This window comes from Perca fluviatilis, chromosome 13 (genome assembly GCF_010015445.1).
Source record: "Perca fluviatilis chromosome 13, GENO_Pfluv_1.0, whole genome shotgun sequence".
Taxonomy (NCBI): domain Eukaryota; kingdom Metazoa; phylum Chordata; class Actinopteri; order Perciformes; family Percidae; genus Perca; species Perca fluviatilis.
The window spans coordinates 11055252-11082852 of NC_053124.1; the positions used below are offsets into that span (position 1 = coordinate 11055252).

General features: G+C 39.9%; 1 long non-coding RNA gene and 1 pseudogene across 1 annotated transcript; both read right to left on the reverse strand.

The window, feature by feature from the left end:
• Window positions 1-2563: 2563 nt before the first annotated feature.
• Window positions 2564-10809, reverse strand: LOC120571231. The gene is made up of 4 exons (XR_005641204.1): window positions 10462-10809; window positions 6178-6294; window positions 3491-3553; window positions 2564-2844 (listed from the first exon to the last, which is right to left on the reverse strand). It is a non-coding gene; the product is annotated as an uncharacterized LOC120571231 (long non-coding RNA).
• A 7237-nt stretch (window positions 10810-18046) lies between these two features.
• LOC120571229 overlaps window positions 18047-27601 on the reverse strand; it is a 50376-nt pseudogene continuing 40821 nt past the window's right edge.

Genomic DNA, 27601 nt, shown 5'->3' on the forward strand with positions numbered 1-27601 from the left:
TCTTAAATGAAGACATGAGACCACTTTAGGATGGTCTTAGTTATTTTCAGTAGAAAGTAGGTATTTTACAGTACATGTTCCTATTTTTCACAACAATAATTTGTTGATATGGCATACTGCTTGATTAAAAAAAAAGATGTAATTATAATGCAATAGTAATACACTAATACAAATAATATCTCTTGGAAGAGGGGTGATTGTGTTTAATGAGTACTTACTTTTGACACTAATTTACATTTTGCTGATATACCTTTACATTAGTAAAACTTCTAAATACTTCTTCAACCCCAAAATCCCAGGCAGTCTGTTAGAGTAATCTTGAACCAGCTATGACAAAATAGTGTTTGTGCATGTGTGCATCCATACCTCACGGTAACAGAGGACCATTATCTCTACATATATGTAACTCCCTGTCAGCTTTTACAAAGTTATTACTTATCACCACTGGTCATAAAATCAGCCCACCCCCAACCCCACACACACACACACATTATTTTAGTCCAACCTAAATCTGCCTCCCCACATATTATACATATGTACCAACAATTTGCGTGATTAAAAGTATGATGTTTCATCCATGTGCCAAAATTAGAAATTCAGGAGCTTTCTTCGTAATTTCTAGGAAAGAAAAGCATTAATTCTTTCACGTAGTCATTTTATGTTGTGGTCTAGCTGGTGGCGATGTTTCATAACACTGTCTGCTGGTCTGCTAACCCTAGGCTACCCCTAACCCTACTGGTCTAACCCAAACAACCACAGTAGCAGCAAAATGCTGCAAAAATGACATGAATGGATTAATAAGGAATCATTTGCAAACCTTTCAACCCTTTATTTACGGCCACAGGGGGTTAGCCCAACACCAGTGAATTACCACCATAACCACGTGAACTAAATTTAGCACAAAAAGTAAGGAAATTTGTGTTTGGTAGATTATTTCTCTGTGGTAACAATGCCTTTTGGCAATAAATCTTATACCATTAGAAAGCCTGTTTAGTTCCCTTTCAAATGGTTCCCAATTTGTAAGGAACATGCATTTGTGGATGAGCAGCAGCGCCGAGTATGTGGGTTGCGCCCATGAAAAATTTGCCAAATCTTCTCTGCCATTGCCAAACAGCTTATTTTGCTGTTGCTATTGACACTTGTTTTGAGCTTCTGCTACCCCAGGTGCCTGATTATACTATTTGCACATTGTTACTAGTCAGCAGAAGGTGACAGGATGATGACTTCATTATGAATGAGATGAATACGCTATAAATGTAGTTAAACAGACATTTCACACCTCAGACCAGTAACAAACCACAAAGATTAATAGTGTCATCTTACGGAAATATACTGCATTGGTTCTGTCCATGGTTCTCGTGCACTCATAGCTGATTGATACAATGATGCCAGCTAAATGCTATACGCGCATACAACACATTCAATTGCAGATTAAAAACCAAACAGCTTTTCTTTGCATCAGGCTGATAGATATGCAGCAACTGCTGGTGCAGCAGCTGGAGAAGTGTTCTGACGTGCGGGCAGTGGTTAAGGAGAGGATCCTCACCGCCAACCCCTGCACCGTCACCCAGACCAAAAAGGAGCAGGGGATGCTCGGACTAGTGGGCATGATGGGGAGCTCTTTACGGTAGGTGTGTTGGTGGAGTTGAGTGTTTGTGCGTTTTAGGAATTTAACAAAACATACAAAATAGTTTGCAACATTTCTAGTCTGACCATTTCTGGTAAAAATCAATCAACATGAAATGGTTGGCTATGAGTTTTAAAGTAACATCTTAGTCAGATTATTATTAATAATGACTAAAGATTATCTTGGTCAAATTCCTGTTCCAGTTTAAATATCAGAACTTCAATCCCTAAAATATTTTTCTGTCTAATCTTAAATCACCAGATTTCAAATCGCAGCGCGCGCTCTGTGTGTGTGTGTGTGTGTGTGTGTGTGTGTGTGTGTGTGTGTGTGTGTGTGTGTGTGTGTGTGTGTGTGTGTGTGTAAAAGATACGTGTGCTGTATTTAAGGAATTATACATACTGGGCTCAAACAAGAGCCTATTTAGATACTTTGTGTAAGTCTGCACTATAAAGCAAATTGTACCAAATTGTACCATAACATCACTCTCTGTCATTCACAGACACTCTGTCAGTGTGCCGCAATGACTCCATCATGCCAGGGTTGTCGGCTACGCGCGCAGCCTGGTCACGGCATCGGCTCCCACACCTCACCAGGACCTAAACGACCTGGTATGGTCACCTGTGCTATCTATTGTGTCTGCTCTCTGAAATCCCATACAAATTCTGACAACCACGACAAATCAGAAATAGCAAGTAACATCAGAATGGTGTACAATTTTACATGAATACTTTCACACGTTACTCCCACTAGATATTATATTATTAAAGTTAAAGATATTAAAGTGAAGTAAAACCGTAGTGTAACTGTACTTTTTATTCTATATGAAAAATGTTAACACGATAAAATGTTGAAACCATGCACTCCTCAAATTGATCTGAAAGATCCACATTACCATAAAAAAAAATAAAAATAAAAAAAACACCCACAGAAAACAAATTAAGATTCTTCTTCATTCACCGCTTTTATTGCCAAAAGTGTATTATGAGAAATGCCTTGATAAAAATCAAAAAGGCAGTTGTGGTCTTGACCGGTCTTGAAATAAAGTCCTCTTTATCTAAGACCGAGACAAGACAGAGTAAAAATGCGGTCAATTCCGAGACGAGACCTTTAAAAAGTTGAATTCTTCGGGCATGTGGAGCTGCGGCGAGGAGGAGGGGGTGACGGGCGCTGACTCAGTACCTCTGCCTCCACCTATGGCCATCCAGCAGCACAGTCTGCTGCAGCCAGACTCCCAGGATGACAAGATGAGGGGAGGGGGGACGGTACAGAGGGTTCAGAAGAGAGTGACAGACGGGGAAAGATGATGAACAGGAGAAGCAGAGGAAACACAAACTGTATGCACCTTTAACTTTGAACATTTTCTGGTGCTAAGTTGCTTCACAGAGTTCTTTAAAAAAGGAATGAAAATGTCACTTTGAGGTTTAACATTAATATGAGTTCCCCCAGCCTGCCTATGGTCCCCCAGTGGCTAGAAATGGCGATAGGTGTAAACTGAGCCCTGAGTATTTGCCTTTGAGAAAAAGTATGCTCAGATGGGCCAATCTGGAATCTTCCCTATATGTCGTCATAAGGGGAAAGGTTACCTCCCCTTTCTCTGCTTTGCCCATGGCAAGCTGGTCAAGGACACACACCCTCCACCTTGCCTCGCTTCTCCCGCTACTCTCCTCCTCATTAGCATTTAAAGCTACATACACAGAAATGGCACATACTAAGGAAAGCTCATTGTGGGACTGGCTCGTAGTTGCCTGACAGGAAGTCTGCCATCTTGGATTTGTGTTTGTTGATGTTTAACACCTGTAGCACTTACCTGATCTTGAGTTGGTGGTGAAAGCTCTAATATTTCAGCCTTAAATGGAAACTTACTGTTGGATCCTCATTTTCTCCTTTTAATACTGAAGGTCAAACAGATTTTGCATGATGTTTCACCTGCATCGACACACACACACACACACACACACACACACACACACACACACACACACACACACACACACACACACACACACACACACACACACACACACACACACACACACACACAAAGTTTTAAAACACCAATTTCTTTTATTGAAATTTTAGCAGTTCAAGTACAATGAATAGCTTGACATGGTACAAAGGTACCGTATTTTCCGGACTATAACTCAAACTTTTTTTCCCCTACTTTGGCTGGTCCTGCGACTTATAGTCCGGTGCGACTTATATATAATTTAACATGTTTTTAAATGTTAATTCATACTGAAAACATTACCGTCTACAGCCGCGAGAGGGCGCTCTAGGCTTGTGACAACTAGAATGTTGCTCCTTAAGACAACTGAGAAAGAAAAGAGATAAACTGCAGGTAGTAAAATATGCAGCCGAAAACGGTAATCAAGCAGCAGAAAGAAAGTTTGAAATGAGGGAGAAACTTGTGAGGAACGGGAGAAAAGGTTACTCTTACTGCAATGAAGAAAACAAAGAAAGGTAATCGGCTAATCGTGGGCTGAAAGCAAGATGGCCAGAGCTGGAGGAACGAGTCGGGAGGGGCTTGTCAACGGTTCAGTTACATCTCCACGCCTTTTAATACATCCATGCTCCACGCCCTGGTACCGTAGTTGTTTTGTGTACTATTGTGTATTTGAATAACTGTTAATGTGTTGCGTTAACATACCGGACACCTACCGTATTCAGCCTGTTGTTCTGTGTGCTATTGTGTAGTTGTCAGATGAAAAAAATTTACTAGTATAAATTTACTTATACTCCGGAGCGACTTATAGTCTGGAAAATACGGTACGTATCTACATTTCAGAATTTTACAAAAAGGCCTTTTTCAGGGAACAAGGAATGGGTTAACAATGTAAAGCGGTTCTGCAGCAATGGAGGTTGATCAAGCTTTGAAAAGTTGGTGCTACCAATTCCCATAGGTGTTCCAACTTGTCTGGATTACTTGCAACCCCCTCTGTTTGTATAAAAGTATTGTTGGAACTCACTGTGGTACCGTAACCTTGTGGTACCAGTATTGTACTGCAGAAAGTAGTGTGTTGCTATAAAAAGGGCAGGAAAAAGGCAATTAACAATGGAAGAGAGACCGACCATCATAACACTTAAGAATGTTGGTCTTTCCTACAGAGAAATTGCGAGAAAGTCAAGGTGTCAGTGAGTACAGTATTCTTCACCATCAAAAGGCACTTAGAAACTGGGTGAAACTCTGACAGGAAGAGGTCTGGCAGACCCAAAGCCACAACAGAATCAGAAGACAAGTTTCTGAGAGTCAACAGCTAGGCAACTCACAGGACAACAGCTTCAAGCACAGCTTAATAGTGATCGTAATAAGAAAGTCTCTGTTTCAACTGTAAAGAGAAGACCTCAAGCTGCAGGTTTGATAGGTCGAGTTGCAGCAAGAAAGCCATTGCTTAGACGTCAATGGACTACTGGAGACTGGAATACAAATTTGAAATCTTCGGTTCATCACGCAGGATTTTTGTACGCAGTTGAGTAGGCGAAAGGATGGTTCCTCAGTGTGTGACATCAACTGTCAAACATGGAGGAGGAAGCGTGATGGTCTGGGGCTGTTTTGCTAGATCCAGGGTCGGTGATTTGTACAGAGTGAAAGGCACCCTGAACCAAAACTGCTACCACAGCATTTTGCAGCGCCATGCAGTACCCTCTGGTATGCGCCTAGTTGGTCAGGGGTTCATCCTACAGCAAGATAATGACCCAAAACATAAGTCCAAACTATGCCAGAACTACCTTAGCAAAAAAGAACAAGATAGGTAAGCTTAAAAACATGGAGTGGCCAGCACAGTCACCAGACTTAAACCCCATTGAGCTGGTTTGGGATGAACTGGACAGAAAAGTGAAAGCAAAGCAACCTACAAGTGCCACACATTTATAGGAACTTCTGCAACAGAGTTGGGAAGAACTTTCTGAAGAATATTTGATTTGCATTGTAGAAAGAATGCCACGAGTGTGTTCAGCTGTTATATCTGCCAAAGGGGGCTACTTTGATGAGTCAAAAATGTAGAATACATTTTGGTTTATAAATTGATTCCATGATTTATTTTTTAACTTAAATTGTTCATTTGTTCTATTCTTTCATTTCAGAGTACAATAAGACATTGAACTGCATGAATTTCAATAAAAACCTGGAAAAATTGGGGTATTCTAAAACTTTTGACCGGTAGTGTATATGATAAAAATGTGGTCTTCTATTATCTAGAGTTTTAGTTCTAGTCAAAAATGTGAACTGCACTGCCATCAAGTTGCCTTAGAGGCCTAAGAGATGATTGATTTAATGATATATGATGGGGATAATAGGGACTTTTTACATTTTATATTATAACTGTTGTTCAGGATGGCATCAACATCTGTTGGTCTGTCTTTCATAACATGACTATTTTTCATCCTCAAAACCTATAAAAGCCTCCTTGTGTGTAACACTGGCATAGGAAGACGCACATAGGAAGTGCTGACCTTGGATCGGTGTAGAACAAACCTGTTCGACACTAATCAATATCCTCTAATGCAGGAGTGGTCCATCAGTCAGACACTTAAGAGCCAAAATTGTTTCGTACCTTAAGCTTCTTTTGAATCCATGAGACTGTCTGCATTCCTTGTTTTCCACAATTCTTGAAGACTGGTTAGTTTTCTGTTGTGGCCTCTTGAAACTGAACCTTAGATTTCACGCATTTCTGAGAGGGGAAAAAAAAAGATTCACAAACATCAGTTGATCCCAAAAGTAACAGCAATTTCAGTGCAGCCTTTTCAAAATTGGGATATTTCCTTCACCAGTCTCTTCGCTGAGACTGGATTTCAGTCTGGCATCCAAAGACAGTTTGCCTATTTCAGCCAAACACACCATTACAATAATATATTTATTATTCTGCCGTTTTTACACATTTGTTAATTTCAGGTCAGGTCGTTTCACAAACCTCAGTGTAAAAATGCCTTTCAAACTTTGAAATATTTAGAGTTAAAATACATTTCATACATTTAAGTTTTCACACGTTCCTCTTTTACAAAATATTTTAACCAAGCGACAGGATACATTATTTGTAGTTATTCGGGAGGCGTCTGTGTCTGTACCATTGTCTGATTCAAAGCATACACTATATTAATAGTCTATGATTGAAAGTCAGCAGTCTTCTGGAGCATTTAAGTGCAATGGGAAGGTATAGTGTTTTGACTTGGCTTATGTTAAGTGAGCCTGGCTGACACAGAACAATTACCAACCAATACTCCAGAGTTTAAATTACACTTCAGCCAAGCTGTTTCTTGGTTCATAAAAGATACATCTACCACTACTTTTTACCAACACTGTAGCCTGTGGTCTCTGGTAAATATTGTAGCATTATCTTTTACCTAAAGCAGGCACAATCAAAATGCATTTATCTATTTGAGATGCAGCTGCTGCATCTCTCCCTGAAGTGCAAATGAAGAACCTAATAAGTTGCCTTTTCACCGGTTTGCAGCCTGATTTTCAGTGTTTCACACTGTAGTGCTTGTCCGCTTGCATCTAACACACAGGGAACATGCTTCAGGTCTCCTTTTTTGAAAAAACCCTTTCCTTTTGCTCAAGTTTGATGATAAATGTTTAGAGATTGCAGCAAGGGAGGACTTGCACACAGAAAACAAAAGTCAAGTCAATTTATTTATAGAGCACATTTAAAACTAACCTAGGCTGAACAAAGTGCTTTACAAAGATATATTAGGTTATAAAAACAAAAGGAAGACAAAAATATAGACACAATGAACATCATACAAACAACACACTTCTATACAAATGTCCCTTAACTAGATCATATGCCAAAGAATAAAAATGTGTTCCAGAGTCTTGGGGCCACAAAGGAGAAGGTATGATCACCCTTTGTTTTCATCCGAGACTGTCGAATAGCTAAAAAGGAACTGATTAGACAATCTCAGGTTCCTGGAGGAGTGATGTAGGGTAAGGAGATCAGCAATATATTAAAGGGGCCAATCAATGTAATGCCTTAAAAACAAGTAACATTACCTTTAAAAAAAAAAATAAAACAAATATCGATTCTATAATTTGACTGGTAACCAGTGAAGAGAAGGCAATATCGGGGAGATATGATCCCTCCTTCTGGTACCACTAGTAAACAATGTCAACAAGCAGCCGCATTCTGGACAAGCTGCAGGCGTGATAAAGATGATTGGCAAATCCCAGAATACAAGGAATTGCAGTAGTCAATACGAGACGAAATAAGAGCATGAACAACAGTCTCCAAGTCCTTATGACAGAGGAAGGATTTTAGTTTAGCAATAGTCCTGAGATGAAAAAAGCTACATTTGACAACAGAACTAATTTGTTTGTCAAATTGTAATGCTGGGTCAAAGAGTGCACACAAATTTATTGAAAGTTCGTCAACTGAATTTGGGGGGGCCAAACAACATGACTTCGTCTTACTCTCATAAGGTTGGAGAAAGTTGTTAGTCATCCAGCACTTAATATCTTTCAGGCAGTGAAAAGGGGACTTTACAGAGTTGGTATCACCTGTTTTTAGAGGCAGGTACAGCTATGTGTCATCAGCATAACAGTGATAAGATACTGTATGTTATGTTTGGGAAGAATATAGCCCAATGGACCTTTTTCACAGCAGACATTTTGACTTGTCATAGTAGGAAAAGCACAGCTGAAATTGACAACCTTAACGATGGCTCAACTCCATCAAGTGTCCCATTAAGATGTTTCATTGAGTCAGCATGCACAATACCAGGGCCTCTCCTTAGTGGAATGCAGCCATCAGTAATGGTTTTGAATACACCTGTGCTTTTCCTACTATGACATGTCAACATGTCTGCCGTAAAGAAGGTATATGGGAGCATGTACAAATAAAATAAAAAACAAATACAATTGGCCTAAAATCAAACCTTGAGGAACACCGCATGTAATCGCTGCCGAAGAGGAGGAGATATTTCCAATTTCAACAGAAAAAGGTTCTATTTTTTAAAATAAGAATTGAACCACTGTAGAGCAACAGCCTGGATCCCTAACCTATGCCGAAGGCGATCAAACAAGATGGCATGATCAACAGTGTCACATGCAGCACTAAGGTCCAGCAAGAGTAAAATAACACAATTTCCTCCGTCACGAACAGCAACAAATCATTTAGCACTTTACGAAGTGCTGTTTCTGTGCTATGGTTTACTCTGAAACCAGACTGAAAATTGTGATAGACATTATTTGGTAACACTTTACTTTAAAAAGGTATCTACATAAGAGTGACATGACACTGTCATGACACATGAACCCTAACTTCTCATGACAAAAACGAATGACACTTACTAAAAGAAGCGTTATGTCATAAACATTTATGACTGTTTGTGTAGATACCTTCAAGTAACATGAAACCCATTATTTTCATTTAAAAAGGAAGAGAGCTGAGCAAGAACAACCTTCTCCAAAATCTTTGACATAAACGATAATTTTGAAATAGGCCTAAAGCTGCTACTACAATCAGTAGCGTCAAGGTTGGGTTTTTTTAATTAGAGGCTGAACCACAGCATGTTTAAAGCTAGATGGGACTGTGCCATTCATAAGAGAGCTATGTATTACAGACAAGAGGCTGGGACCAATAGAATAAAATACCTCTTTCAAAAGATGAGAGGGGACAATATCTGAAGATGATTAGGTAGGTTTCATGTGTGATACAATATCCATCAATGCTGACAGGGCCACAGGCACAAAACAATTCAGAGAAGCAGGGCATAGGATTGATTTAGAAGGGTCATGATAGGTGAAATACAGGATATGATAGTGTCAACCTTGTTGATAAAAAAAAAAAAGCTCAAAAATTGTTCTGTGATTTCAAACGTAGCATCAGGGAGTGCAATAGCATGAGCAGTATTTATTGCACTAAACAAAATGTTAGGGCTATGCGCATTTTTAGCTATGATATCAGAAAAATGCTTTGCTTTAGATGCTTTGACCAGGCGTTGGTAGGATACCTGGTGATCTCTCAGTATCTCACAGGACACTTGCAGTTTATCTTTTTCCCATTTCATCTCTGCTTTTCTACACGTTTGTCTAAGGGCACGAGTCTCACCGGTTGGGCTTTGACTTTGGGTCTCTTCAGTTTAACCCTTGTGTTGTCCTTTGGGTCCCAGTGACCCGAAGGACAACACAAGGTTATGTACTTCCATTTACTTTGTTGAGAATTGCTCTCTAAAACCGGTTTCTTTTAAAGTAAGTAAGTAAAGTTTATTTCTAGAACACATTTAAACACAGTTTAAGCTGACCAAAATGCTGTACAAACAAGAACTAAGGTGCTGTATTAACCCTTGTTTAGAGAGCAATTCTCAACAAAGTAAATGGAAGTACATAATCCTTGTGTTGTCCTTCGGGTCACTGGGACCCGAAGGACAACACAAGGGTTAAAAGGGGCAACAATATCAAGAACATCTGATAGTGGTATTAAACCGAGTAATTAGCTCATCTTTAGACAGAGAGACGGAGGGGTGCCTGCAGGGGGAGCCCTCAAGGGTAACGTATGCTTCTAGGCCTACTGCTGTAGATGAAGAGGGGTGTGACTGGGGCATGTGCTTGTGCGCGTGTGGGGAAGATGTCAGTCACCTGTCTAGTCTGGAGCCCATGAAAATTTGACTAGGCCAAGGATCCTCCTTAAACACCACAACATAAGGGAAATATTTTGCAAAACCAATTCAACCTTAATACTCACCAATGAGTAGGCCTAGTCATTAGACCAACGGCATTATAATGCATGTGCTAAACAGCAACCATGAGCTCCACTTCCAGAACATATAGTAGATAAAACTGATTATTAGCATCGGTGTAAGCGCAGAAACGAGCACAAACAGTAAATAGGCTATACCCCTACCTTGGTGAAGTGACGCTGTGAGAAGAATGGACTTTTACAGAGTCGGTCACTGAAATGGACAGGAGAACTCCACTTCTGCCAGGAAGTGCGTTTTTGTGGTTCACAGCTGATGTGAGCAACAACCGAAAAACGGAGTCTGAACACGGGCAACAGCTGTCAGCACTGTGTAAACACGGTTAATTCCTCCACAAAAACGTCCTGAAGAAACATGGACATGCTAGAAGTCGAGCTAGCTTATGGACGGCAATACAGGTATGAACAGCAGCAGCATTAATTAGGGCTGAGGGTGCAGGTGTGCCTGAGCAAATGGGCAGCGCGTGACGGGATTTAATTAGATCGCCCTGTTGTAGGGGAGGGCGTCGCAGCTAGTGCAGTACGTGAGAGTATGTATACTCTCACGTACTGTACACAAACACCAGGGGTGGGAAATAACTAAGTGCATTTAATATCAAAGCAAGAAAAGCGCCAACTAGAAAATGCATTTCCTGCAGAAAATGCTTGTGAATGCTAAAAAGTGAAGAAGAAGGTGAAGAAGTGAAAATAGTTGGAAAAGTGGGATTGGTTTCGATTAGTATGATTTTTGAAAAAAACATAGTAATAAAAAAGTCACAGTATAGTTTGTCGAAACAGGGCATAGTATAGAATGTCGAAAAAAGTGATAAAAAGGTCATAATATAGTATGCTGAAAAACGTGATAAAAAAGCCATAGTATAGTATGTCGAAAAAAGCCATAGTAATAGTACGTTGAAAAACATCATAAAAAAACTTACTACTATACTTTGACATGTTGCTGAAGGACCGTGGGATTTATCCACAACCCTCCTGGTTATGGGACAAACATTCTACATCCAAGCCACAAGCAATCCGAAAGTATAGTATAGTGTTTTCATGAAAGCCATACTATAGTATGTTGAAAAAGCCATAAATAGTATGTCGAAAAAAGTGATAAAAAGTCATAGTATAGTATGTCGAAAAAAGTGAATAATAGTCATAGTATAGCATGTCGAAAACAGTCATAGTGTAGTATATTGAAAAAATGGGGAAGAAACCCATAGTATAGTAGGTCGAAAAAAATTATAAAAAAGTCATAGTTTAGTATGTCGAAAAAAAGTCATGGTATAGCATGTCGAAAAGTGAATAAAAAAAGTCATAGTGTAGTATGTCAAAGAAAGTCTGGAAGAACATGCAAACTCCACACAGAAATGTCCAGCCCAGACTGGGGTTTGAACCAAGGTCAGAGTCTGCAGTGCCTACTTGCTGATGTTATTTGGAGCTGTGCTAACCATAGAGCCACCATGTCACCAATAATGATGTTTTGAAAACATTCATAGTATAGTATGTCGAAAAAAGTGATTAAAAAAAGTCATAGTATAGTATGTTGAAAAAAAGTGATAAAAAAAGTCATACCATAGTATGTTAAAACAAGGGTTAAAACAGTCATAGTATAGTATGTTGAAAAGAATGAAAAATATTCATAGTATAGCACGTCGAAAAAAGTCATAGTATAGTATGTCAAAAGAAGTGCTAAATAATTCATAGAATAGTATGTCGAGAAAAGTTTAAAAAAGTAATTATAGTAGCCTATGTTGGAAAGAGTGAAAAATATTCATAGTATAGCATGTCAAAAGAAAAAGAAGCAGTGGCACAGGCAGAAATAGTATTTTGGGTGGGCCGGTGTTGTGCCGAAAACAGACTGTCTGCCGAAATACGACTACACGCCACTAGAGGGCAATGTGGGTCAGTCTAAATAGTCATGTGCACCAATATTAACCAGGTCATTTTTGAAGGGCTTCAGCCCCGAATGTTTTTATTGTAGCCCCGAATTAAGATATTGTATATCATTAGCCTAGTTGTTGTCGGCAACAAAAAGTTTATTCTTGTAATATTAGGCTATAACTTTCTTTTTCTGAAAATGTTACAATATTATAAGAAAAATATCAAAATGCTTGCAGATCAGCAATATTCAGATATTTGACAATATTTTTTCACATGAAAAAATGTGTTGACTCAGCAGAGATAATAATAAACGACATTAATTGATCTACAGCAGGCTCCATGAACCCATGCCAAAAAGGACTGCGCCCCCCTAACTCAGGAGTGCAAAGGCTGGCAAAGACAAACTTTTCAGGACTTTTAGTAGACCTCATAGGCTACTGTGCAAGTATAGAAAATTGGGTGATTGTCAGACCGTTCAAGTGTTGAACGGGCCCTCGCATTCCGCATACTTTCGGGGTTGCCGACAGCTCTCATTTGACGCGGCCTGTATTATTCCCATACTGGACATTACGCCGGAATTAATATCCAACAATGCAATGCAGTAGTAACAACGTTTATAACAGGCAAACCGACAGAAACCAAGAAACTCTGTAACGCCAACAACGCTCTAATTTACATTTCTACATATTTAAATGACTGTTGGTGTAGTTATTCACTTCTTTCAGTAATTTAAGCATTATCTGGCAATGCCGCTCGAGCAGAGGTCGGTGGGGGCTACCATAGAGGCTCACAAGAAGTGACGTTGAAAATGACAGCTTACTGCGTCCGAAAAGATACACACTACTGTGTATTTACACAAAAGTACATTGTATGTTGAACGATAGTATACATACTGAGTATGTAGTGCAGAGTATGCAACCCAAGTTCCTAAAGATGGGAACAATGTTCCCACCACAATTCATGAACATCAATAGAACTTTATTCAAACCATGGCTTGTGTTTGTGGGCGCTATGGAGCACACTGGCCACGCTTGAGCCAAATCACTGCAAGCCTCACACAAGTAGTCACTGTCAGTAGTGATACATTTTGCACATCGCTGGTGGTACCACCGATGACATGAGTCACAGGATATCTGAACATTTTACAAAAGAGAATTAGATATAAATTAACACATACAGGCTTTCTCTCTTAAAATCTTTTGAAATCCTATACTGACAACAAAAAAATTGGGCTACCCAGGAAACTCCTCCTCCTGGCCATCCTCCACGTTACCACAGATGTGGCAGAGTTCACTGAGGTGATCTGACAAAATCAAAGAACCATAACAGCTCAGTTTTATGTTATGTTTATATTGAACTAAAATAAGCTATCCATGCAATACTCCAGCGTGTCACCAACATACCACTGTTTTCCAGTAGAGTGGTTGCAATGACCTTTCTTAGTCCCTCAATGTGTTTTTTTAGATGTTCCAAAAGAGATGCTCTGCCCTTTTAAAATGCATTCTGCAAACTAAATAAATGGTGTATTTGTGTTAGTATAAAGCATCAATTAAAAGGGTTTAGTAAAATCACACAAGTTTACATAAACAGTGTTTCTTTTAAATCTCAAGAGAAATGAAACATTGGCATTGAAGTGCACAATGTTTCTTACACTTGTTCAGATGAACTTTGTAATTTGATGCAACCATTTTATTTTTAAATCTATGTGAATACTCCACAAGATGTCACGTCTTTTTGCAGAGGGTGAGGGAGAGAGGTGCGTGACCATTTCGAGATATCGAGGCCCATTTGTCTCTAAAATATATTTGCAGCAGCATTGGCTCTGCACAGCACTGTTATAAAATTAACCATTTTATTGCACAAAGTGGCGTTTACATACGGCATGACATAGAATAGCCTGCTACATCAGACAGACTCAAACTCCTCTCTCGCTGATGGGAAATGTCTGCACATGCTGCAGAAAAGCTCGTCCTTATTTACACTGTACTCCATCCAAGAAAACTGTCCATACCATTTTAAATAGAAGCCATTGTTGTCGCGGTAACTTTTAATAGTACATTGCTTAACACATCCATGGTACATTGTCTAAAAAGCCAGCAAGCTAACGTTAGCTGCTGAAGGCAGCCCGGAGAGTCTGCCTGTTGTTGCCATAGCAACCACTTTGCTGGCCACTTTTCATTAGAAAGCCTTGGAACGCATGATATACTGACTAGATAAGATGTCATATATATATATATATATATATATATATATATATATATATATATATATATATATATGCGTTCCAAGGCTTCCTAATTGTTTGATCCTTATTCTGGTTTATGGTTTCATTTTAATCAGAAGAGAAGACACAATAGGCCTATCACACACAACTAGTTATGTACTATTTCTTTTTTTTTGTACATACATTTGAATATTTTTCATAACAAAACGTATTTTGATCAAACTTGGCTGGACGGGCCAGTGAGTAAAGTGGGCGGGCCAGTGCCGCCCTGGCCCATAGACCTTCTTCACGGCAGACATGTTAACATGTCATAGTAGGAAAAGCACAGGTGTATTCAAAACCATTACTGATGGCTGCATTCCACTTAGGAGAGGCCCTGGTATTGGGCAGAGCCTGTCTATGGAGAGCCTGTTCACTCCCTATCTCACTCCCTATTAAGCCCATTGTACCAACCCGGAATTTTCCCGAGAGTGGAAGTTTTCCCTTATTAGAAATTCTCTGTATTGGGCATGCTGACTCACTGAAATAGCTTACTGGGACACTTGATGGAATTGAGCCATCATTAAGGTTATCAATTTCAGCTGTGCTTTTCCTACTATGACAAGTCAAAATGTCTGCTGTGAAAAAGGTCCATTACTGACTACGCACCTGTTTGAACCAAGGGTCAGGAGCTGTGCTAACCACAGAGCCACCACGCAAACAATAATGATGTTTTGAAAACATTCATAGTATAGTATGTTGAAAAAAAGTGATAAAAAAGTAATAGTATAGTATGTTGAGAAAAGTGAAAAATAGTCATAGTATAGTAGGTAAAAAAAAGTGATAAATAAATCATAGTATAGTATGTCGAAAAAAGTGATAAATATATCAGTATGTCGAAAAAAGTGATCAAAAAATCATAGTATAGCATGTTGGAAAAAAAAGGATGAAAAAGCCATAGAATAGTATGCCAAAGAGAGCACCAAGGGTCAGAGTCTACAGTGCCTATTTGCTGGTGCTATTTGGAGCTGTGCTAACTGCAGAGCCACCAATACTGATATTGTGAAGTATTTTATAGTAAAGTATGTTGAAAAAAGTGATAAAAAGCCATAGTATAGTATGTCAAAAAAAGTGATGAAAAAGTCATAGTATAGTATGTTGAAAGGAGTGAAAAATATTTACAGTATAGTATGTCGAAAAAAGTAATAGTATAGTATGTCGAAAAGTGATAAAAAAAATGTCAAAGTATAGTATGTCAAAGAAAGTCTGGAAGAACATGCAAACTCCACACAAAAAGGTCCAGCCCAGACTGGGGTCTGTCCAAGTCACGTAATACACACCCATTATAAACACAAAAAAAGCCTGAAAGAAGCACCAAACTTAAAAAGTGATAACACAAAAACTGTAAAAAATATCAAAAAGCTGAATCATTTTCTAATAGCTGAATGTTTTGTGAATAATTTAAAGTTTGAATGACTTCCGTAGTTGAAAGTATGTGAAGGAGTAGCATTTTGGAGTGGAAATGCTACCACTATATTACTCGTATGTATTCTTGATGTTTTGCTACTTAGATGTCAAGGGTCTGTAATGCAATGGTTATAAATGTAAATGGACTGTTTTTATATAGCACTTTTCTAGTCTTAACAACTCAAAGTGCTTTTACATAGTACAGGAACCATTCACACGCTGTGGCTGAAGCTGCCAAACAAGGTGCCACCTGCTCATCAGATAAACATTCACACACATCAGGGGTGTTCAGTGTCTTGCCCCAGGACACTTTAACATGGGACTGCAGGGCCAGGGATCGAACCACCAACTTTCCGATTAGCAAGCAACTGCGCTACCACTGAGCCAGAGCCGTCCCTATGTTACCTTGTTGTTTGTGAATGTATTGTTGATTAAAGCATAAAAGTCAATGAGTTAACAGGCCTCACTTCATCCGTGGCCAGTCAACAATGTAATAGAGTAGGGTTAGAATAAGTTTGGGACAGTCAAAATAATATAAAACAAGTGAAAGTACACCACCACACCTTTTCGAACAGGAAGATGCTCAAACTCATTTTTAAGTTTGTGGGAGGGGGGAATAACACAGCACCAGGCCAGCCATTTTTGGTTTATAGCAATGTTGTCTTTTATTCTAATTTCCAATAAACAGAGAATATATCAGTCCCTTATTTGTACAAAAATACCTGAACAGGATACAATGTAGATCCAGGAGCCGTACAGACAGAATGAAGCAAAGCAAAGTGGGGTTATCTGAAATAAAATATTACGGTTCATTTGCTCTCTTTTTTTTCTTTCCCTGAAATGTCTATTTGACTTCAGCTTATGATGACTTCAACCCAAAAATAAAACAACCAACACAGAGTCAGTTTCACCTGCACCTACACTGTGAGTCAGCATTGTCGATGGTACTATGCGATGTTAACCTGATATTAGGATTAAGTTTGACAGTTACAGCTAACTGTAAATAAATGCAGTGAGTGGACGGATGGTAACTAAGGACTTTATACGGTTCACAAACAAGAGGCACCTGCTGCAAGAATAGGCTTGGTTAAGAAAAAGATTTTAAAACCTTTGTTATGCACCTTAAAACCAGATTAACTGGACATAATGAAGTGACAACCCTCTTGAGCTACAGCATATAATTACACTACTTGTGATAAAAGGTGTGCAAAAGCTGCTAGAATATCCCCAAGAGTTAAGTGTTGGAGTGTGTGCTCTACTTGAATAACCACTGGTGTGTTTGTGTTTGTGTGTGTGTGTGTGTGTGTGTGTGTGTGTGTGTGTGTTGTGTTGTGTGTGTGTGTGTGTGTGTGTGTGTGTGTGTGTGTGTGTGTGTAACGTTAATATCCAAACATTTACTGGAGGTTTTCTTGAAACTGAAAGTGAATGAGTGGAATCAGACTTAACAGATATTAAAAAGATGTAGTTTTAAAACAAAATGGCATTAGAATTGGATGCTGACAGAGTTGAAGACTCTGACAGGCTGTCAGCTTATACACACAACTGATGTTCAGAAATTTGACACACCAAAAATCCAGTTTGATCTCTAAAAAAAATAAAAAAGAAAAAAAAAACAGCTTAATTTAATACTGTATATACTGTGGTATATTCCTTTGTTAATATATATATATATATATATATATATATATATATATATATATATATATATATAAAAAGGTCATTTTGTGGCAAACCAAAGAAAATACACAATAATGTCAATATTCACACAATAAAAAAATGGAAAAAAGGACTAAATAATAATTCTTCATTTTACACGGAGTTATGAGCAAAAGCATAACGCCCCATACATAGTGATCTGTGACCTAGGTACAGTGTTAGATCTACGTCTTCCATAGCTTCACATACTTAGAAAAAAAATTATACTGTATACTGGTATATTCATATACTTGGGCTTGTGTATAGGATTGCATTATAGCACAGTGATAAAAAAAAATGGAGGGGGGAGGAGAGGACGGTGGTTTGTCCCTGCGGACCCCTAGCGATTTGGCTTCGCCCCCCTCTCTGACAGATAGGAAAGAACCTCAACTGAAGACTTCTGAACGCTGAAATGGCTCCAGCCAAACTCCTGTCTCCTCTAAATCCACGGCTTAGCTTGACTTTACCCAACCGACAAGCAAGCGACTTTGAGTCCATGAAAAGCGCTATATAAATTCAATTTATTATTATTATTTACTGTCTCTAAAAGGCAAGTTATGATAAGCAGCAGACTTAGCAATCCTGAATAGTGAATATAACAGTCTGGCCACACACACACACACACACACACACACACACACACACACACACACACACACACACACACACACACACACACACACACACACACACACACACACACACACACACACACACACACACGGTCATAGCTTACAGGCTGGACACAGGTGGGAAACGGGGGCAGGGGGTTCAAGAATTATCCAATCCCTGGAGATAGTCTGCCCTGGCTGACTAAAAAGGCCTGATTGGTGGAGCGCCAAGCTGGTGAGTCAGTCAAGTCACGTGATTGGTCAACCGGTGGTGGAAGTGGCTTGTGAGTCAACAACAGTACTTTGAGAGAGTTTAGTTAGCCTGGCAGGGAGTCTGGTGGCCTCGTGCTAACCCTGTTCATTGAGAGTCTGGTACAGGATGGAGAGGAGGTGCAGGTTAGGCTAAGCAGGTGTTATGTCACATGCATGCAGGATTTTCATTTGCAGGTCACACAGCAGGAGGAGGAGGGTAGGAAAAGATAAAAGGACTTTTCTAGCCTCCTCTCCTGTTCCTATTCCTATAAATATGGTCCTTTCTTGTCTTTTGGATGGCCACAGGGCAGGGACGAATTTACAGAGAGAAAATCCACTCAGATGACATGTTAAAACCACTATGTGTGGCATTTTAAGGTTAATAGAGCAGGTGGAAATAACGGTTTATTTCAATGTTACCACCAGGGGGCGCCAAAGTCAGACATTTTCAAATCCTACACATTAATGGCTTTAAATTAGATTTGTTTAGTGATTAAGTGTCTAAGTCTACTTTTGTTGATGGACTAACAATGCCTAGTATACCTGTCTCGTCTCCTTTTCACTTGATCACTCAGAATGCTTTCTTACACCCACCAGAAATAGCCATGCTGTTTTCCATGAAATATTGGCCTATTGCCCCAGAAATTGAGCTATATTTTTATGGTTAATTTGTCGATTTTCTTAATTAATCAATGGATTGTTTGATCTATAAAATCTAAAAAAAAAAAAAAAAAAGGGGATGCCTTCACATTGCTTTTTTGTCTGACCAATAGTCCAAAACCCAAAGACATTCAGTTTACTATAATGTAAGACAAGGAAAAGCAGTAAATTCCCACATTTAAGAGGCCAAAACAGTCACATTTTTGCCTAAAAAAAGATTATCGAAATTGTTGCCATTTAATTTTTGGTTGACTACTGAATGAATGATTTCAGCTCTAAAATAATTAACACTTGTATAGCCTCTTACTGACAACACGCCTGATGGCTACAAGGCATTCTGGTCTACTGACGCTACTGCTGGTGTGGAAATGGCTTCCTCTACTTCTCTTATCATAAATGTATCCTTGTATGATTGTTGCAAATTGGCTGTTCAAGACATTTGTGGCTGTTTATTGATTGTGAGGGACTGACACCATAACCTGATGTTCACCACTGATGCTAGAAACCCACATGCAGCTGCTGGAAATATCTGGAAGTGATGTTACATTTTACCCAGAAATAAGATAAGTACAGCACCCAACAAGAAAATATAGGCCCAGAAATGTGAGGTTGCATCCTCAGTACCTGCTTTCTGAATCGTGTTCAAATGGATTTTTACTTTTGAGAAATAGTTTGACATTTTGGTAGATTGATATCACTGTCATGTCTTTAGTTAAGTTTAGTTCATTTGACACAGTGAGAGAAAGGACCCCAGGTCTCACACATCTAAAGAATGTCAAGGATACTGTAACACAATAAAGTCAAAGACTTATATCCTTTGTAGTCTGCACTGTAAATATGAAGCAATTGTACAACTAACAGCTTTTTAGCTTAGTCACTGCCCAGCCAAAAAATTGTCCAGCACATAACCCCTGGTAAAACCACAAATTGTCGTTTTCAACAAGATATTACATGTTAATATGTGACCTTTAGAGGCGCTGGTAGGTAGATTTTGTTACCTATGGACAGAGCCAGGCTAGCTGTTTCGCCTTGTTTCCAGTCTTTATACTAAGCTAAGCTAACCAGCTGCTGGCTGTAGCTTCATATCCAGTGTACAGACATGAGAGTGGTATCTATCTTCCCTTCTAACTCTCAGCAAGAAAGTGAAAAGGAAGTGTTTAACTATCCATTGACCATAATCTTCAAGACTCTTTACAGTATGTTATGCCATCTTCTTGATATCTGAAATATGGTACTGTATGTGCATTATAATATAGCTTTGATTTTATACACAAGGCTCACAATTTTCACTTAAGGCGAGTGAATCTCATTCCACTGTGTGTTGACGCACAATCAAGTTCACATTTCAAGTCATTTGATCAATTCCATATTAGAACAAACAAAACAAAAAAAGTTATGGAGTGCTTTTGTTGCTTTTCTAGAGTGAGGGAGCAGTGGTCAGAATCCGAACATGACAGCTCCAACCCATCAATATCAAATCAATAATTAAAATGTGCAAGCAGTGAGTTAGGAACAGACTTAGGAAAAGAATATGACATTCAAAGACAAATTCACCGACAGATTTAACCCTTTCAATTAAAAAAACAACAACAGAAAAATGGCTGAAGCTTGGGGGTGGACACACTTTTCAGCAGTCTATTTAACAGTCTTCCTCCTCTTCCTCATGGTCTTGAGAAGCACATTCTTTTACTCATTTTACCACAGCACGGTCATGTTGGTTCAAGCCACACATTGGTCAAACATGTCCCCAAACCTTGAAAGGCACTGCATAATCAGCCCTAACTCTCTTTGCTCCCATGCCACTGTAATCCAATCAGAACCGGTGGAAATTCACATGCATGCTTTTCAGAAGGGGAGGGGCAGGGGAGTGTTGGTGGGGGAGGGAGGAACGGAGAGCAGGCAGCTTCATTTAGCTACAGAAAACAACTGTCGTCTGTCCGTCCGGGAGTGCAAAAATAGTTCTGCATTGAATCAACAGTAATAAAAAAGCATTAAAATGACATCAAGTAATCAACTCTACAAAGGAGGCTTGTTACAGCCTTCCTGATAAACATTCCTCTGTCCTTTCAGCAAACCCTCGCCACTGCTCTGCTTATCTTGCCTTTAGCTACTTCTCTCCCGACGTTTCTCTGAGCTTCTGTGGAGGAGGAGAGGCGGGATCGGGGTTGCACCAAAAGGGGTTGTGGGACAGGACACAGCAGAGAGGCCACATCAAGTCCGCTCGGGTGTTTGGTTGGAGGGGGTGGGGGGGGCAGGGTGTCAGCTTATCCAGACTGGACTGCACAGGTTGAGAAAACTCCTGGATCGAGTTTGATAAGACCCAGAGAGGTTCCCGTCCATCCCTGATGATCGATGAGGAAGTCAGAGGGTGGCGCTCCCCGCCCACCTCTGTAGCGAAGGGGCGAGGGTGGGGCAGGCACCACAGCTTATCAGGCCTGGAGGATGAGGGAGGTCGAGGGGGATGAAGGGTGAGGGACTCTGAGGGAGGGATCCACTCCTGCTGAACAGACCTTAGCTGTCTTGTGTTTTCACGACATTATGGTCTCTTTAGGGTCAAAAACGGCGATGACAAAACAATCCAGTCTCCACGACAACATCGCAGGAGTTGGGCGACTGCTAGGTCCACAATCTCCGACGCTTTAGCTGTCCGAACGGTTCCCATTCGGACATCCAAACAGCGGTAAGGCGGAGAAAAGCCCTGGCACATTGGGGAAATTAAACCTCCAATGCCGGCCGAGTTGTTCAAATCCCCAAAACTTGACTTACTTTTCTCTTTCTCCTCAACCTCATTGTGTTGGTGAGGGAGGGGCAGATGGGGGTGGGATCTCTGGGTGAGAGGTGTGCAAAAAAAAAAGGGGGTGGAGGTATTGGGGGGTCTGGAGTGTCACAAGGCCACGGCGGTGCAGGGGTGTTTGAGCTTGCTGGGGAGCACTCCTCTGTTGAGCTGGTAGAACTCCACCAGGTGGATCAAATCGGTGAACTTGGTGGCGCCGTCGTCGAGGCTGAAGAACACCTGACCGTCCTCCTCACACTTTAGACCAGAGCCAGAGGGAGGAGAGAGGACAGTTAACCATCACATGGCAATAAGGCCTGTACTTTTATCACCATGAGCTATATCACATCATCAGACATCTGAGAGCAGAGCAAATATATGGAAATATTCATGTCAACAGGCCTTTTCATCTTGTACTGAGTGACGGTCTGTCAGTCGGTCCACCACTTTGGTCCAGACTGAAATATCTCAACAACTACTGGATGGACTGCCATGACATTTTGTACACACATTCATGATCACGGAGAGAATAAATCCTATGACTTTTCATCTAGCAGCACCATCAAGTCAAAACTTTCTGCATGGCTAAATACCTCACCTCTAGTGGCAAATAAGTGAAAGCCTCTGTTGAACTATCCCTTTAAGCCATTTCAAATTGATCTCTGTACTGTAACAAAATAAAATCAAACAAATGGCTGCCTGGGAGGAAGGAAAAACTTCTTTTAAAATCTCAAAAAGGCTTGGTATGCTTTGGAAAATGGTTGGTAGTGACATTAACCGAGTGTAGCAGGCCGAGCAGATGAGTCTTTATCTTGGAGATTAAGCTGAATCTCAGAGGATTTAGAAAAAGTTGGACCTGCTTGAAATTTGCAGGGACAGATATGTTTCTTTACTGGTGATGCCAACCAGCCGCGACAGCTGGCGTTCAAGCTACAACATGAAATCATTACTAATTTTACTGTCACAATTTTGAGTTGTGTACTTTTCTAAGAGAGTAAAGCAGTGGTCTGACTCTCTGGGCCTTGATTCAGTGGATTTTAAAAGTGAGCATTACATACGTCCTGCAGCATAATGTGACTTTGTTGTGTAATGTGACTGACCGGTAGGATCTGGAAGTGCTTGATCTTCTGGTGGTGGCACAAGGTGAGCACGAATGCCTTGGGATTACTCTGACTGTCCCGCAACAGGAATAACCTGACACACAGAACGTTAGAGGGAAATGATCAAACTGCTTCATGAAAAAAAAAAAAGATGTCAGTATATATATATATATATATATATATATATATATATATATATATATATATATATATATATATATATATATATATATATATATATATATATATATATATATCTCACTACTGTAACATATAGTTGGGTTTTATCCTATCACAATTATTATATGCATGAGTTAAGGGAGCTGTGACTCTTTGAGAACCTTATCTTAATCCACTGATTAAAAGGCTAAAATGTGTGACTGTCATGCCAAAAAGCTGTTTTTACACACCAACATTTTAGAGACCTAAGCTTTTCTTGGCAGCAGTGATGTCTTGATTTTTCAAATTTCTTAGACATTTTCCCAAAGCTTTCTACTGCATTTTACATGAGCAACATTTACCCTGAGATGACATCAAACCAAAATCCCTAAACGAGTCTCCCAACCTTTTCACACTCCTATAGCTGTTCTTACCCGTCTACTTGGCCTTGTTGAATGATCATTTTGTGGGCTTCCTCTCTCATGATGCGACCATGAAACCATACCTGTGTCCTGTGGATCACTGAAAGACAGACATCTTTCTTGTATTCATATATTCATAATCACTGTGTATCAACTAGCAAAATTAAACAAATCACACCAATGCTGTCTGTATAAGGGGATTAATGATGTATTTGTTCGTGGTCTGAAGTGAGAGTACCTGTGCTCAGAGAGGATGGGTGCAGGGGGCTGGGACTGCCCAGGACATTCATGCGCTGGCTCCGTTTCTAAGTGGAAGAAAGAGCACATGTGCAACATTTACCATAAGATAACAACATATTCCCTTTGACTTGGGCGGATACCTTTATGGCATACTGAAATGGGTCATTTCAACCAAAACACAAAGAATTTGATTTTTAGCTCTGTTTAAGTGTGATCCTTTTTAGTACAGTAAACAAACATTGTAATGCATTGCAGTCGTCCACAACCAAAAAAAAAATGGAGCGAGCAGCTGCTTTTTGCTTTAGCCTCATCAGAGCTGTGATCTTAGAAACAGATAAGAGGAGCTGCTGCAATCTTGAATTTACTAAGAAAAGCGATGCAGGGGAAAGATAAATTAGTTCAAAATGGAAAAAAGGCTTCTGCGATAATGGTTAAAATGATTTGTGTGAAAGAAAAAAGCAGTGCTCTTGAATGAATTGTGACAAAACATACAGTATGATAGGGGAGATTAGGGACCAATACAAACTAAACCAAGGGAAAGTTAATGATAAAAATGGTATTTTTTTTGTGTTAAATCACATCAAACACAACTGGAGCTTGAATCTATTCATGTTTCCTTTACTTCCCAAGCTTCATCCCCCTTCTTACCCTCCAGGTCTGTCCCTCCTCCAGGGCAGCGCTCTGGGCCTCGACGGGGTTGTCAATGACGCGACCAGTCCGCCCGGAGAAGTCCATGGCGACTAGGGAATTCTCAGATACACTCCGCTGTTAGGAGACGTGGCAGTGTTGGGGGAGTAGGTGGGCAGTGGGGGGAGGGGGTACACAAGGAGCATGGTGTAGGGGTGGGGATGGGTGGGGCATGGCGTAGACAAGGGTCAGAGGTCAAACAAGCCAGACACACTCACTGGGGCATGACAAATCCTGTCTGCACACACAGCACAAGCCTCCCCTGGCTCTCTGGCTCTCCTGCTCAAATTATTAAGATTTCCTTCAAATTAATTACTATGGTATTTCATGAGATGCACGATATATAAGTTACATATAATAATGTTCCAGTACAAACTTATTTAACTTCACTCTTTATGATAATAGGTTATATTTATGGACTGCTAACATCAAAAAGTGTCCAAGAGACAGGGAAAACACTTATTTCCAACAAGATGTTAAAAGACATAGCACAAGACAAACATAAAACACATCCCGCTTTGAGGTGATTAGTGCAGGTTTCTGTTTGCTGTGTGTGCAATATCTTAAAACTGCATGTGAGTCGGAGTATTATGTAAATGTTCACACTTTTAAATAACTCTGGGATAACACGTTATGTGTCGGATGTACTTTACTTATAGCCGTTTGTTTGAATGACCAGTCTGACCTGAATCTGGAACATAAGCCTTCCACTACAAAGCACTCTTGTCAACTCATTAACAAAAAGGTCAACAGTGGCAATAATTGTTTGGATTGAAAATCATTTCAGCATTTAAGAAGTCCTTCTAACACAGTAATATGGAAACGTGATCCAGCCCATGGCGTTTCCTCTTAAGAAGAGAGAGGCACAAGGTGGCCACAAAGTTATTTCCAATTCACCATCAGCTAATTAATGGATCAATCTGGATTGGTCTTGGCTGAATGGGGGCATTACAGCTGGGTTGTAAGAAGGTGATGTCAGAGAGCAGATACTCACCACAGGCGCTGAGAAAGGGGAGAGGTTAGACTTCCTCTGCTGGGGAACGTTGTAGCTCTGATACAGTACTATTCCATACTGTGAAGACACAATAAAAGAGATTACATCAACTAATGTTTCCAAGAGATGAATACATTTTTGTTAAAAGGTCCAAGGTTGAGGTGCATAAATACTGTGAAAGTATTAAAACGCTCAATCCACAGAGAAATGCATACAGCCGTATTCAGAAATGGTGCCTTGAAACGAACCATCAGGACTTCTGTACAGTTGTGATGTTACACCTCTACAGGTAGTTACAAAGTGCCATTACAGTCATTCCCCAGCTGCAATAACGATGCAGAGACGCAGAGAACGCAGCTTTGTGAAAGACCCAGAAACGTGGCAGATTGGTCTTTTTCGGGAGGGGAGCTTAAAGAGACAGGCACTTAAGCATTTCACGCAGATGGTGAATACAGGTATATTCAGACAGACAATATGAGAAAAATGTTTTTTGGAACATTAAAGCATTTTAACATGTTCTAGTAGAAACTTAAAACACAAGTAAAATAAGCCTGAACAGTAAGCATGATATGGGACCTTTAACACTTAAAGAAAAGGGAATTTACTAAGTAACTATTAGGTTTGGGTTCCAATTAGCAGTATCTGTCAACCCTCTGTGAACTCACAGACTTGGATTTAACTACAATAACAACATATGAAAGTAAAGAAAGTACTTTAAGCAGTCTGAAGGCAGTCATCCAGCAGGTCCTGCTCTGTTCGTCCTCAGCACACAGCATCTTAAGCTCCTTACAGTCGCTCCTCACTTTGCTGGGCTGTAAACCAAACAGTAGACACAGTGGGACATTAAATGAATGAGATATTCATCATGAACATGAAAGGCCTCTATTGTGGATTCTGGCATTTCAGTTTTCAGAATACAGAGACCATCAAATCTGTAACATGGCAGGGCAAGACTACAATACCAAGCAACAGTGTGAAAACTGTAATGTTCTGTAACACAGGTTTGTACTCCAGTGATTGCAATGATGCAATAAAATGCATTACATACGTATACAATACAGCGGTTGACAAAAACAATGGCCACTATTGCCACAAGTAACATGTATGGAATAATGTTAAAAGTGAGGCTAAAGTTGCTAAACCTCTGAGGGTATTAAATTGAACCATGGTGCATTTTATTGCTTATCAATTCAGCTTTTAATTTATAGAAGGAGGAATGTGTTATCTCTACTTTAAGAGATGTTACATAGCCTCACTTCAAAAAGGGCCAATGGCATGCTGACATTGACCACTTAAATATGATAACACCCCCATAAACAATAACCTTTTCCAGTCAGTGATACTCACCAAAGTCTATACAGTGTTGACAAGTGCAGTACACTTGCATTATTTCTAAGAAAGCTGCAATAGGAACAAACTGTCACTGTAATCATTTCCTCCTTTACTCCTCTGGCATAAAATGTGCAAAGAGTCTGTTTTCAAGCTTTACCATTCTTTTAAAACTTTGCTATGAGGCAAATAATGAAATCTATACAATTAAGAATCTAGCTTTATATAAAACGACACTGAAAAAATAAAAATGTCTTGACGCCCTCACAACGATAAACAGAAAATGTCTAAACTTTGTTGGGGCAACATTCTCCAACATCATTTTATCTTTGAATACAAGCTTGCCGTTTCTTTTCCAGGTACCAGATGACACCTCTAACAGGCAATTAATTACATTTTATTGTGCCCTCTAGAATTTAATCTATGCAAAAAACAATATATCAAAGTCCTACAAGTAAGGACTATGCCACAATCACAGCAACGACTCTTTCCTTTCCCCCTCCATCGGTAACAAGGACATTAGACAGACTGCTCCTTAGATGCAAACCCTACCGATAAATGAATTCAAGTCACCATAGCAACAATCCAGCCACCCCCAGCTGCCAAGTAAAATCCCTTACCCAATCCTGCATTGTCACCCCCCGCTGACAGCATCTGACATGCTGTGTGTGTGTGTGTGTGTGTGTGTGTGTGTGTGTGTGTGTGTGTGTGTGTGTGTGTGTGTGTGTGAGAGAGAGAGAGAGAGGTGAGGGGGCAAGGCGGGCCAGATTCCCTGTACCATCCTAGTTTGTCCCAGTGGGCTTATCCCAGATCAGCAGGTGACCCACCAGAG